Here is a 14756-nt window from a genome sequence, read left to right on the forward strand (position 1 = left end):
TCGGCTGGCGAGACTAATTATAATTTTTTTTGTTTTCATAACAGGTATTTGCTCCCCTTCTGCTACTGCCATCAGTTTGAGACACCAGCAGATGGCTTTTACAGTAGACACCTGCAGCTTCATGTGAACAACTGGAGCACACTAACAATTTTATGGGACGATCGCCAAGGGCCCACATGCCCTTACGCTGTACTAGTGGCTAGAAGCAACATATCAACCTTTACGATGGACTAGTGCCTAGTTGATTGAACAGCCTTGTGGTTCACCGTGCTTCCAAAGTGCTTCTTTTAACGAAAAGCAACACCCTGTGTACCATGGCGGATACAGATAAAATAAAATAAATGGCTTTCGGAGTTCATATGGCAATTGCTGAATATTCTGTAAACATTTAATGTAAAATAAATGTACTTTACCAAATGTACCGTGTTGCTGTTTGATTTTAAAGTACAGTTTCATATTCCAAATTGTGGCGCGCTGTGTTGTGAGATGGTCTGTGTTGGTTTCCGGGTTCTGTGTGGAGTCGCATAGAAGACGACTGTGCGCGTTTGCCTACGCAGCACAGTAACGTCACGGAGAGAGGCGGGGAATATGAATGTTTTGATAATGTCAGGCTCAGGGGCGGGGGAATTGATTTAGTGCCGCAAAAGCAGGTCAGCCAGGGCGATGGGGCAAAAGATAGGATTATCAGAAAATGGCGGCTCCCTGGTGCTTGTTTTCGCGTGCGTTAAATGGACGAAAACTCGGGTAAGGTCCATAGGAAAGTTTTCTAAAATCGAGCCACTTAGGCTTAAAAAAACATGGCTGACCCGTAGGGACAATAAAAATTTTACTAGACCATGCCAACCAAGACTGTTTTGCCTTTCCTCAGTAGTAGGTCCTGTGAATATTTAGCCGATTTATCTTTCATTGAGCTCATAATTTTGACTCTTAGCCGAGCATGATCACTCCCTTTTCCCCAAATTATTTCCACAGACGCTTTCTTCAATTGTAGTTTTTCAGAAACAAATACATAATCCAAAGTGGACAAGGCATTGCCACGGGACCATGTTGGATTCGAAGGGCAGTCACCTTCAGCAGAGCCATTTAGCATGAAGAGGCCCCACGAATTTAGAAACTCTGACCACTGTCTCCCAGCCTTGGAGGTTTTTACCCATTTTGATGCGTTCTTCCTGTCTTGAGTCACAATACATTGCGTATTCAGATCACCGCCCAAGATCACACTGGCATCACCATGGAACAACGCAATTTTCTCCAACACCGTTGACAACGACCGATGGAATTGATCAAGGCTATATTGCGCTGGGTTCCAATAAATGTTCACTACTACGAGGGAAGGAAGATCATGGACAGTATGTAGTTCGACTTCACAGGCCAAGATTCCTTCCTTTCCATTGTGCGGAAGTGTGACATTTTTGCTAAATGAGTTGTTAATTCCAAGCAACAATCCCCCCGACGATCGTCCTTTAGATTTTTGACTTGCCGGGGTTATGAATATTGTGAACCCTTCTATTTCAATTGGGTGTGTGTGCCAGGTCTCCTGAAGTATGATAGCGTCAGAATTTAAAAAGAGATCTTTCTTTCTGCTACTCGCAGTAAAGGTCTTTGGGCCACGGGTGTTCCAACTTGTAATAGTAATTTCATTATGCCTAAAGGCTCTGCTGAGTCAACCCCAGCTTTTGTAGTACTTGTGAGAGGATCTCTGGGAGTGCTGCTAAAGTGCTGGCCTTATTTTCTCCCGAGTTTCCCCGAGATGGCACTACTGGCTCCTGATTTAAGCTTCCCACAGCTTTTGCGCTTTCTCCTTCAGAGGTAGATTTCTCGCTGTTTTGACCCATGTGTACTTCCACTCGGTTCTTCTCAAGAATCATCAGGCTGATTTTTTCCAGCTCTTTTTTGTTGCTTTTATGGCTTTCCAAGCTTTTTGTGATGTAAAACCCACCTGTACTATGTTCATCACCTGTCTGCTCGGAAACTTTACATATTCTATGTCCTCCAAGCCAAACAGGTAGAGGTTGGGAACTCTCTTGACGTAGTCCAAGATAGCTCTTTTGCAAAGTGATGCATGTTTTGGTATTTTATTTAGTGTTTTTAGTCAAACTTTTGGAACAGCATATTCTTGGATTTCTAGATCTTCTTGCAGGACTTGTTCATAAGAGTTCACCTCCACATCTGCCGTCATTTTGAGGTCTTTTGTTTTTTCCTTCAATACTTCTGTCAGTTTCTTAGTCTTACCCTGACCATTTTTGACTTCAACCATCAGTGATGTACTTGTGCATTTCTTAGCATCTCGTTTTAAAAAGATTGGTGCAATTTCTAACGTTTTTTTAAATTTGAGGAACTTTTTTGTACAGATATCATGTACTTGTACCTTTGCGACCTATTTTAAAAATGCTCCTTATACTTTTTGATTCCTCCCCTAATGTATTTCTTTATTATATTGATATTTGTCGCATGAGTGCAGGCCAACACGGAGACACTGAGTTCCTCTACTCCGTCTGAGAATCTTAGGAAAAAATGCACACTTGTGCCTGCACTGCTTTGTGCCAAAATACGTGAAAGAATGATTCCAAAAAAGGCTCTGGTTAGTTTGTTTTTATTTTTTTAAACCTTTAACAAAATAAAAACAAACTAACCAGAGACTTGTTTGGAATCATTCTTTCACGTATTTTGGCGCAAAGCAGTGCAGGCACAGGTGTGCATTTTTTCCCAATTTTTAACGTTGCTTTTGTTGCACCCTGAATTTTTTTAGGAAGATTTCTGTTCTCATTCCCCAAAAATATTGAGGCCCAAGGTGGGCCTTTCAATGATGGACAGGTTAGAATTGATTTTTTCCCTTTATTCTCTTCTCCAATCCCAGTTGGACTTTTGGTGCTCGTGACTCCTGCAGATGAAGTTTGATGTAGAACTTCTTGTTGACCCAAAGGATCTGTCTGAAGGCCAACGTTAGCCCTCGAGATCTTCGCTTTAGTCGGGCTGCACGTGTCAGATTCCAAGATAGCTTTCTGCTTCCCTTCTGTCTGTCTTTTTTTTTTTTTTTTTGCATCACAAAAGGGTTTCCCACTTTTTTTCTGGTAACCTTTCGTGTATCCGTTTGTTATGTCCAGAAGATGCGAGTCATTTTCTAGCATATTTTTCTGAGAGGTATTTTTCGAGTCTTTGATTATTGAAGGATCTTCATTATTAAGCTGTTTCATTTTTAGGGCACCAGGCTTAGCTTTTTTTTTAATTTTTTTTTGCAGGATAACTAGGAATGCCATTGTGCTGATTTTCTTTTTCATTTATTTTCTTTTGGCTTTCCTTCGTCCCTTTGACAATTGTTTGCCAGGTACCAGCCATTCACCAGAACTTCCATCCTGAGGGCTTGACACATCCTCCTGAATATTTATGGGGGACTCAATTTCTACCACTACATCTTCCACCACACATGTGCAAGCCTTCTGAACTCCTCCAAAACTGATTCTGAGAGGGGAGTGTCATCAAACTGATTGTTTGTCCCCCCTCTCTAGCTCTGGCTTACCCCAGATCCAGTTTCTGTTTTCTTTTCATTCTTCACTAGGTGTACAATTTCTTCAAGCAAACACTTTTTTCTTCTTGCTCTTTTTTCTTTATCAACGACCTTTCTAGGTCTGAGAGGTCTAATCCTTGCCTCGCCAGCTCCACTCTCAGATCTCCTAGCGCCGGTATAATAATTGTATTCATTGATGAGGTCAGCCCCACTATTGTGGAGTCAAAACTAGTTAGATCTTTGTTTATTTCCATCAGGGTACCTGATTCAAGTTGAACTTCCAGTTTCAGTCGCTCAAAGACAGTCACCAGTGAGTTTAGTATGAAGTTCAAAGCACCCAGTGCAGCTGCACTTGGCTCTTTTGGAGATTCTACTCCTGTTGTGTTTTTTAGTTCCTCGGCTTCTTCTGACATGCAGACTATTTTTTCCCTTTGTAATTTTGTGTTTGTAAAGGAACTTCCTCTTCTGGAGCCTCCTCTACATTTGGTATCTCCCTTTCAGGCATTGCAATTTCTTGTTCAGGCATTTGTGGGGGAGGCTCTACTAAGGATGAACAGTCATTTATGTCATTTCCTAAGAGTTCTTATCCACTTCTACGTGTACCATCTCCATTAACACAATGTTTTTTTCTTGCCAAAGTGTTTGTCGATTTTTATTTGGATCTTATTTGTGGTGGTAGTATATTCCAAACCCTTTCTCCACGGCTGTACCAGGGGGTGCTACTAGCTGGCAGAGGTCCCAAGGAACCAAGATGCACCTGTGCAATAGTTATATTCACTGGGTGTTGACTTGTGGAGGGTGCACCTAGTGTCATCCTGCAATGCTTTACTTCTCAGTTTCATTGTCCCCACACTCCACTGTACACAGCACAGGACAAAAAAAAACCTGAGTTACCTGGGGACAACCAGACATGAACTCCCTGCCCACTGTGCTCAGAGAGGCACAGCTTCAACTCACTGATGAGGCCCAACAAGGCTGACACACGTGTATGGGGTTGCTGTTGGTACTCTTGTTCAGAGGAGAATTGCCTAGCATTTCGGTGCTGGACTGCCCCTGGGCAGGACAAAGACTGATATGCGGGGACATTTCTTCTCTGTGAAAAGAACAGTGAGCGAAAGACTAGGTTGAGACTCTCCCAGGGGCCATCCACCCAAGAACAAGTCAATGGGCTGTGTTCGTGCTGGTAGAGAGTTTCCCAGACCCACCTCTGTTTCAAATGGCAGTATGCCTGCTTCAAGAACAATGATGAAAGCATTGTCCAACATGTGGAGTATGCATACACAGTGAATGCTCTGTTGACACCTCATCTTTGATTTTTTGCCACCCTGTAAAATCTACCTAGATGTATACATCATCCTGTATATGGAGAGAATATGTACTGGCAATGCACACTGTGTTCAAACTGCTTCAGTCTAAGGACATATCTCTTTTACAAGTCACTAGCACAATAAACTAGGCAAAATAACCTTTTTTGAATGTCACAAACCTGTTTAAAAAATAAAAAAAGTTTAGATTCTTGCTTTGCAAGTTCTCCAGAAAATTAACCCAATTTTACTGAAAAAGTACCATTGGGCAAAAAAGAAAGAAAAACCGGTGAAATCTAAATGTTATGCAATCAATCAATTGCTCCGTTCCCAGTTCACGGTCTCATTACAAGTTTGGTGGCAATTCCATTCGAATTACAGCCAAATATGTTTACCTTTGCAGCCCCTCGGTCCCACAGATTTACTGCGGGATTATGAATGGAGTAATATCGAGTTAGTCACTGTTTTTGTTCATGTGGATTTTGAAAGGTTTACCACATGCAGTAAATGCGCAGTGGTAAATCCATGTATTTTGGGGGTAAAGTGGTGTCTGTACCTCCATATGGTGAAGGTATACTCTTCATATCACCTCCAAACTCGGAGATCAATGGTGCCGTAAAGTGGTGCAGTAGAATTACTGCCACTTTACTGCCATTTGTATAGGCACTGCTGAATTCGTATAGGGACCTATTAGTCCCAGCGTCCTCAGAAATACACCCTTACTGAATCTAGAGGCTGCAAATTTGGAATCCACCAAATATCTGGCAGCAGCTTATCCATAAGACTTATCAGCAGCCTCCTTTAAATTAGGACCTCTATTAAAGCACCAAATAATTGATGATTTTTTGTTGTTGTTTTTTAAAAAAAAATACAATTCTGCCCATTATTTTGGCTGTCGCAGTAGCATCTGTCTGTTTTTTTACCATTCCAATTAAAGTGGACAGTGAATGAAGATTACCTGTACTGCTTAAATTAATTAACTGTTACGTAAAAAGTACAAAGACCCAATAAAGAAACATTAAGTAGAAGAGTCATATCGCTGGAGTATTAGTTGTAAAAGCAGAGGGGTTTACACAGACAACAAGAATTCAAACCCATTTTCCGATCCAGATCATTTGTCCCATTATCAGCACACGCACACAATAGTCTTCATTCACCAATCTAATTCATCCGTTCCCTTCCTAGTAGAAAGCAGGGTTTAGATCACAGTGATCTCGGGACTTCCTGCCGCTATCATCTAGCTTTCTACATTCACCACAGTTCTTCCACTGGAGTTACATTCTATTGACAACCCCCTCTTGTTTCGATGAGAACTGAAGACGTTAATGTTTCGTGAGAAACAATGTTTTGCGGCTCTTTTTATTGAATTTTTTCATTGTCTTCTATTCTTTGTCTCAGCTGTCCTTAGCTGCCTTTGTTGTCAGTCAGTCAATATGTTTATTCGGATCCATGGTCCATCAAACACATACAAAATTCAAAAACACAGCATTAATAAAATCCATTCCCAAATTCAAGATAAAATATCAGTCAAAACACATTACATGACAATATACAATAGCTTAATACAGACAATTTATACAATCCCATACAAAACAAATACAACGTACAAAGTGGACAATTCCTAGTATGTAAACATTCACAGAAACAATGGCCAGCAAAAAGAGAAAGAAAAAAACAGATGGCATAGTCCCCAACTCGTTAGGGGCAACGATATAACTAGGTGAATATCTTACTAAATGTCTAGATACATTATGATAACAGCCCCTTAGTGCAATGCATGTCTCTTTTTAAAAAAAGATAATAATGCCCACGCTGTTAAAACAGAATCAGCAGTCAAAAGAAACAAAACTGCAGACCTATAGGAGCGGATGTTAGCTTCCCATAAGATTGGCAGTAAGGTCAACTGTTTGATGCTGCTATATCTGGGGCAGAACAATAACAAATGGACCGAATCCTCTTTTATGCCACCACACACTGGGCACCCCACCAAATCGGGTTACGCTCTCTGTTTAGCTGTAGTGCCCCTCAACTGAAGGCAGTCAAATCTTGCACGGGTGATTAACCAACAATCTTTCTTAGTAGAGCCCCATATTAAATAGGGCTCAATCTTCTTCACCCGGCTAATCACTGCATGCTCTTTATCAGAATTGGTTGAAAAATCGATGAAGGTCCTTTTCATTATGAGCACCTCCCACAAAATACATTTGTAATGCCTCAACTGGGTTATAGTCAGCAAGGCTTCTGGGGGGAAAGAACCCTTATCTTGCCCTGAGACAAAGCTTTATTGATATGATCAAGCCAACGGATTTTTCTCCAGCCATCCCTAGACAGTAATGACCTGATTATAAAGTGCCAAAGCGAAACACGTTAATCTGCCCAGATTCAAAACCATAATATTATTGGGGCCAGATCCCACTGGTCCTCCCAGAATTCCATTCCCAATTCCCTATGAATAGAGAGATACAGGGAGAGGAACCTTGGAGTCACAGTAGCCTTCTGAAGAAAAGGTTTTCCTTCACTTGAACTTCATGTGCTGTCTGGAGACCCCATAATGGTGCTCCATACAACGTGGCAGCTTTCATCTGGGCCGAATAGATTTTAATGACAACTTCTAACTGTTGACCATGACAGCGGGAAAAGAAGGGGGAGATCCCCCCACTTTTTAAATTAGCTTTGCTGACTATCTGTTAAGATGTGTAGTCTCCGCAAGTGATTCTGAGAATCTGATCCCTACATAGTCAAACTCCTTCACCCTGGTGATAATTTCCCCATTACAAAGCATTGGACGCATTTTCACTGGCCCGTTGCTGCCCACACAATCCATTACAGCTGATTTCTTTGTGTTAATCTTGAGCCCCAGGTTTTCCATGAAGGCTGAATATGCAGAAATCATAATCTGGAGTGCTCTTGGGGTCCTGGCTACCAACACAGTATCATCCGAGTATGACACTACAGGAAAAGCCCTGACCCCCATAACCGGATAACTGGCCTTCACCAAGTCATTAGTTGTCCATTAATATACATTGTGGAGCAGATTGGTGCCTAAACGCATCCCTGCCGGAAACCACACTGACCTTGAAACATCCAGTGAAGTGTCCCCCCGGGCCACTACACACAAAAGCCTAATTTTCCCTATGTAATTCCTCTAGTTACGTCAGAATGTGCCCTGGGTATCCCATGTAGCCGAGCACGGCCAACAACTGTAACCTATCTACTTTATCAAAGGCCGTTCTCAGATCCACAAATGCAAGATACAGCTTCTCATCCCTGCAGAAAATGGAGTTGGACACAAGTCGGTACAGGTTGTCTTTGTTGCATAGTGCCCACCACGGGGCAAAATCCAAACTGCACATCAGAGAGGACTGCCCGCTCGGACAGCCAAAGCTCTATTAGCCACAGCAGAACCCTAGCAAAGATCTTAAAAGTCATATCTAAAAGAGAGATGGGTCTGTATGACATAGGGCTAGCTGGGTCCCCCTTCTTAAAAATGGGAAAAATGATGGCCCTTTTCCACGAGGGAGGATAAATGCCCATCTCCATACAGGCATTAAACACTGCTGTCAGCAGCGAGACCCACAAATCCAAGGGATCCTGAAAAAGGTCAGAGGGGATCACATCAGGGCCCGGTGCACGATTACAAGCTTGCTGGGTGATAGCCCGGGACACATCCTCTAGCTTAAACTTCAGATATGAGTGATTCTCCCAGGTTTTTCCACTTGAGTCCCTCCACCAAACAGGTTACGAAAATACTCCACCCATGCTGTTTCTTCCACATGTGTCCCACTAGTTCTTTCCATTGCAAATGGGGGAGCACCCCAATTCAAATATACCCAAAAGGCTTTCTGGTCATTACGCCTCGAGGCATCCAGAAAGCCCTCCCATGCTTCTCCTTCAACTTCCAATTTCCTTCACTGTAACTCCCCCCGATAGTTAGCTCTAGCTTGAGCAATCGCCTTCCTGGTGCAGAGCCGAGTTTTCATGGCCTTCAAGAGTGCTTTCTTAGCACCATTGCAGGCCTCATCACGGCACTCTCTTTTTGGTGGCTTCCCATTCCTCTTAGTATGCACCGTAAAACCTTTAGTCAGGGCACTCAATAACTTTATAAACTGTTCCACAACCAGCCCAGGGGTTGCAGCACTATCCAGAAAACCATAGATTAAGTATATGTTCTTAGACAAAGTGTGTATTTGCAAATTAGAATCCAAAATATTCTCCCGTTTAATTATCCTGCTTTGTCTATATGTGCCTGGATACCTTTTTTAGGCTGGGAGAGCCAAATAAATACACCAATTCAAATCAAAGTTCTTCTATGCTATCTGTTACCAGCAAGCATTCTTTAGTTTACAAAGTGCTGCAAGCATACTATCAACAGCAAGTAGCCCTCACACTCTGTCTCATCAGACATATTCCAACAGCTGGCAGTACTCATTTTCATCCATTCATACTCTGGGCCTCATTACACGGAAGGCGGTGAGCCATGGCGCTATTAGCGCCATGGCTCATGCCGGTAAAATACCGGCACCGCCTCGGCGGAGAGGGGATTTACCGCCCCATACCAAGGTTGGTGGGGCGGTAAATCCCCCTTCCGCCATTGCCCTTCCCCATTCCCATTTCTGCCCCATAGGGCTCTATGGGAATGGGGAAGGCGCTAATTACGGCACCGCAATTTTGCGGTGCCGTAATTAGCTCCGAGGTCCCTTAGCGGGTTGGTTTTTAACGCCTGCAAAAAGCAGGCGTTAAAGCACCAACCCGCTAAGGGACCTCGTAGTAAGGCGGTAATGGTTAATGGTCACCGTTACCATTAACGGTGGCCGTTAACCATTACCGCCTTCCGTGTAATGAGGCCCTCTGTCTCTGCACAGACAAGCATTGGCTGCTGAACAAATGGAGGCGTACCCATTCAAATGAGGACCTGAAAGTCTACCTCTCTGCACTGAATTCTCGTTTTCTCTTAATAGAGTGAAAACAGATTTCTGCTGCACTCTCATTGACTCTCACTCCAACCATCATTGACAGCTACAGGGCATCCTAAACTCACGCCTCACTCTGCCGAAACCTATGACTATCAAGTCCACTCTCACAGCTGACATAGCTGAGTACTTTGCTGCAAACATTTTCAAAATGTGAGAATCTTTCCTGACCTTCCCTACTCTAACATCATCCTCTGACTCTGTCTCCCACTTTAGACACACTAATACTGAAGACGTCCTATATCTCCTGATGAAGACTAATCTCTCTTGTGCCCAATCAGACCCCCTTGCTCCTCAACTCGTAAAGCCTATTGCCCATGTAGTGGCTTCTGACCCTGCTAAACTCTTCAACCTGTCCTTAGAGTGAGCTTGCTTTCCCCAATTTTCAAAACGATCACAGTCATCCCTCTCCTAAAAAACAATGGACTGACCCAAATCTACCGTCTAACTGTTGCACTGTGTCCCTCCTTCCACACCACTCTAAAGTGCTTGAAAGGGTTGTGGTCAACCATTTTACAGATTCCTTGGACATCCACATGCCTCAAATCCCCCTACAAGTAGGTTTCCTCTCCTGTCACTCCAAGGGAACGGCTCTCATGAATATCTCCAACTTCCTCTACTCTGCTTAGCACTCCAACCTATCCTCTATGCTAATTATCCTTGACCTGTCCGCTGTCTTTGATGACACTGTTGATCACTCTCATCTCCTTAACACTCTCTTTCTTCTTGGGAGTCGCAATCTCTCAATATATTCCTTGGGTCCTCTCCTCTTTACATGCTACACTTCTGCTCTTGGGGCACTAATCCCCTTCTTTGGATTCTGGTACAAACACTTTGCATACAACATCCAAATCCTCTTCTCTTCTCCTAACCTCTCCTCTGATCTCATTATCATGGATGGCTTTGCACTCGCTGATGTTAAACTCAACCAAAAACATACGTGCTCTTCTGCCAAATATTGGGGGTCATTACGAGTTTGGAGGTAGCCATGGCGCTATTAGCGCCATGGCTTCCTCCAAACCCGGGTCCGGTGTCACTGAATGGGGCCTTACCGAGACATTCCGACCTATGCGGACCCAGTAAGTCCCCATTCAGTAAACCATTCTCCATTCTCATTTGAGCCCCCATAGCGCTCAATGGGAATGCGGAAGGTGCTAATAGCTCCAAGGTCCCTTAACGGGTCCCGCAAAGAACGGCTGGTCAGACCAGCCATTCCTGCTGGGACCCGCTAAGGGACCTCGGAATATGACGGTAGGGGCTTAGCGACACCGACATCCTTAACGGGGCCGTAAAGCCCCTACTGCCATACTTGTAATGAACCCACTGTCTCTCATCTCTTTCCCATACTATCCAGTTCCCACCTGACACTCTTCCCTACTCTTCTTCAGCTAGAAACCTCTCTGTCATATATGAGCCTTCTCACACCTTCTCTACTTATATCTCCAAAATGGCTATGGTGGCTCGATTCAACCTCCTAAATATTCAGGAAATCAGACACCACCTTCCTTTCAACCCCGTCTGAAAGATTAAAAGATATCGAGGCTTAATACCACATAATAGAAATACGCCAGTCACGAGTCCAAAGGTACCATTTACATTTATTAACAGGCAGCTGTCTGGCTCTCAACAATGGACACCAAGCATCTCTTAACACCTCTTGTATTTTGTAAACTGGTCTACTGTGCCAACATTCTCTGTGGTCTCCCCAACTACACTTTCTGTCCTCTCTAAAAGATCATTAACTTTTCTACCAGGACTCTCACTTTACAACTACTTCCTCGTACCATCACCAGGCTGGTGGGCTGATGATGAAAAACAGGGCCAGTTTTAAATTTCTGTGTCTGGTTCACAAATCTAGCCACAAAAAGAGACCACTGTATCTATCCTCATTCAGCCATCTCAACAAGCCTTTGCGTAATTACTGCTCTGCCTACTTGACTACCCTTGTTGTACCCCACCCTCCATATGATTCCTCTCACTTCCGCTCTTTATCTTTTCTTGCTCTACTTGAATGGAGTTTTCTTCCCCCGGACATCCAAGAAACAGTTCACACTGATCTTTTCAAAACTAAACTAAAAGCCTACCTCCTCACCTCTGAGTTACCCTCTTAACTTAACCCCCATCTACCTTCTAGCTAACAATTTTCCATCACCTCTACCCTGCCTCTGTCCCTCACTTTCTACTGCCTCCACTCTAGCATCCTTTATGGTCACATCCCTAACACAGCTGACCATACCGCCTGCCTGCACTTAAACATTTCTAATGTTGGTTGTCCTTAATCTATGTATGTCCACCCATGTATTATCACCAGTGACTGTTCCATTTACCCCTGAACCCCCCACAACCGGGTCAGAATTTGTATTTTGTATTTTTATTGAACCTTATATAGCGCTTTAATCCAAAGCGCTGCACAGAGTTAAAAGCAAACGGTACAAAATTAATGATCAATGGGATAGGTCAAACATTAATTCGGATAGCAAACAATCAGAGATAGTGAAGAGGAGCGAGAAGCTGAAAGGAACTAAAACAGGATTGGGCGCAAGGGGGACGGGGAACGGTCAACCTAAAAAGACAAGAAGAGCAGAGAGAACGAGAGGGAGTGTAGAAGGACAGAAGTGCAGCAAGGTAGTCGCGGGCTAGGCCATAAAGAGATTAAAAAACTAAGCACAGAAAGTTGGGAATGGAAAGGTAACCAGCCAAGAGAGGCAAGTGATGCTGAAATAGAATTACGGTAGGAGAGGAGACAAAGAATGTCACTTGAACTCACCCCATTGTAAGAAGCTCAATGTTTCCCGTCAAATCAGATTTCATATCTATTGTAGATTCTTTTGTGATAAAAAGAGCATTTTCTTGCCTCTATAAATAAGTACATAAATATTTAAATGCATACATCTTCCAAAAGCTTCAGTTTTTTGCCCCAGAAGAAAGGGGTCTTTAGTTTCCACTGTACTCAATCATGTCAATGGCAACCTTCTTCAACCTCTCCAGTTGTTGTCATATTCCAATCAGTTCTCAGTCATCATCCTCCAACAATAACAATATAACAATAACCAACATGCAAGACAAATCTCGATGTGGTGGAGCTATATAGACGACAATCTCCTTGTCTATATGGGAAATCAAGCCCAGCATGAAATATTTACAACCTAGTTGACTAGCAGGAATAGATATTTGAAATTCACCTACTCAGGTAGCAAAGAAGAAATCCACTTTCTGGACCTTAGAACCACAGCCAAAAATGGAATGCTCAGCATTACAGCCTTTATGAAACCAACAGACAGGAATTCCATATTGCAGTTCGATATTTTCCATCCTAAAACTGTAAATGCAAACTTACCATTCGGACAGTACCTGTGTTTCCGTCGGAATTGCTCTGAAACTATTGAAAATGATGAATAGGCAATGACATTGACACAAAGATTTAAAGAGGCAGGGTACCCAAGGAAATAACTTAAGAACGCAAGAAAACGAGCACATAACATCCCACAAGCTCACACTCTCGAACACCATAATACACCTGCACAGGACAACCGGATGACGACAGTATTTAGCTACTTCTCTCAACTAAATAGGGTCAAGCAAAACATTCTGAAACTGTGGCCCATCCTTAATGTCGGCAATAAGACACTGCCTCCACCATGTTTTACAATCAAACTCAGAAAAAAACCAGGGACTGTGTGGTGGGATATTCTACTCAGGACTAGGCCCACTGCTGCAAAAGGACACTATGGAACGCAACACGTCCGGTCACACATGCACATTGCGGGTCATGTTCAGTGTGTTTACTAACCAACAGGTCAACTACATTGGACCTTTTGTCTCCCCACACCATGGAGACAACTGACTTTCACTACCTGCAATGCAAGCAGTGTGATTTACATGATTATCTGCCCAAGTAACTATCGATACATAGGTATGACTGCTAGACCTATTAAGAAGCGCATACAAGAACATCAGTTATGCATATGTACCAGGAGACTCAATGCCCCTCTGGTTGAACACTTTTCTATTTATAAACACAAAGAGAATGACCATAAAAGGTATATTATTGAAAAAGTACACATTCCACCCAGAGTAGGCAACATAAATGCTTTACAACTCAAAAGAGAGCAAAGGTGGATTTTTAGGTTGGGCACTGATTGTCAAGGCCTCAATGAACGATCAATTGGCAAAGCCTTCCAACCTTGGGCTGAGTTATCCTAGGCTCTATCTTAAGATAACCATGAGTTACGATAATTATTAGTAGGGCTTCTCGCTATCTGAAACAACCGAGGAGTCTTATACATTAAAACATACTCCAAAGTACTCCCTCTCCGGTGCATTTGCCCTTTGTATTCATTTCCAACACAGCCAATTAACACACAGATTGAGACAGTCACTTTCTAGGAGCGGTCCTTAACGGACATTTGATGACTAGATGTAATTGCATATCCCAATTCATATAACGTTATGCCCTCACAGTATACTACACCTATGTGAGAGATAGGCATCCAATGCAGTTCGGATACACATAAAAAATATAAAATCACCATAAATATACCCCTTGTTATCTGGAATGAAGCACACACATGGTATACTTTTTAACAAGCATATGCCAGGGAGTGAGGATGTTCATAACAGATATACTTTTAAACTGCAAACGATACCTCAGTATCATGTAATCTGAAAATAGATAGTCTGGTCTAAGTCGAACATTTCAATAAGACCTGGCAAACATCTGCAAGAAATATGTACGGATAATGTCCATTTATAATTGCCCTATGGAACTCCAGAGTCCAGGCAAGTCCCGGGATACCGGGCCACTCTAAGATGGTGGTCCTTTTCGCGCATGACATCCTGGTAGTGTGCTTGGGACTCCAGGTTGCATTGACAACACGAGGGCTCTTCAATAACAAGATCTTGCGGTACCGGCGATACGCCTATTCTTCACGTATTACTGCGAGTGAGACGATTAATGTGTCACACATAGGTAATCTC

Source organism: Ambystoma mexicanum, chromosome 10, assembly GCF_040938575.1.
Source record: "Ambystoma mexicanum isolate Mex_15411 chromosome 10, UKY_AmexF1_1, whole genome shotgun sequence".
In the NCBI taxonomy this organism is placed as follows: domain Eukaryota; kingdom Metazoa; phylum Chordata; class Amphibia; order Caudata; family Ambystomatidae; genus Ambystoma; species Ambystoma mexicanum.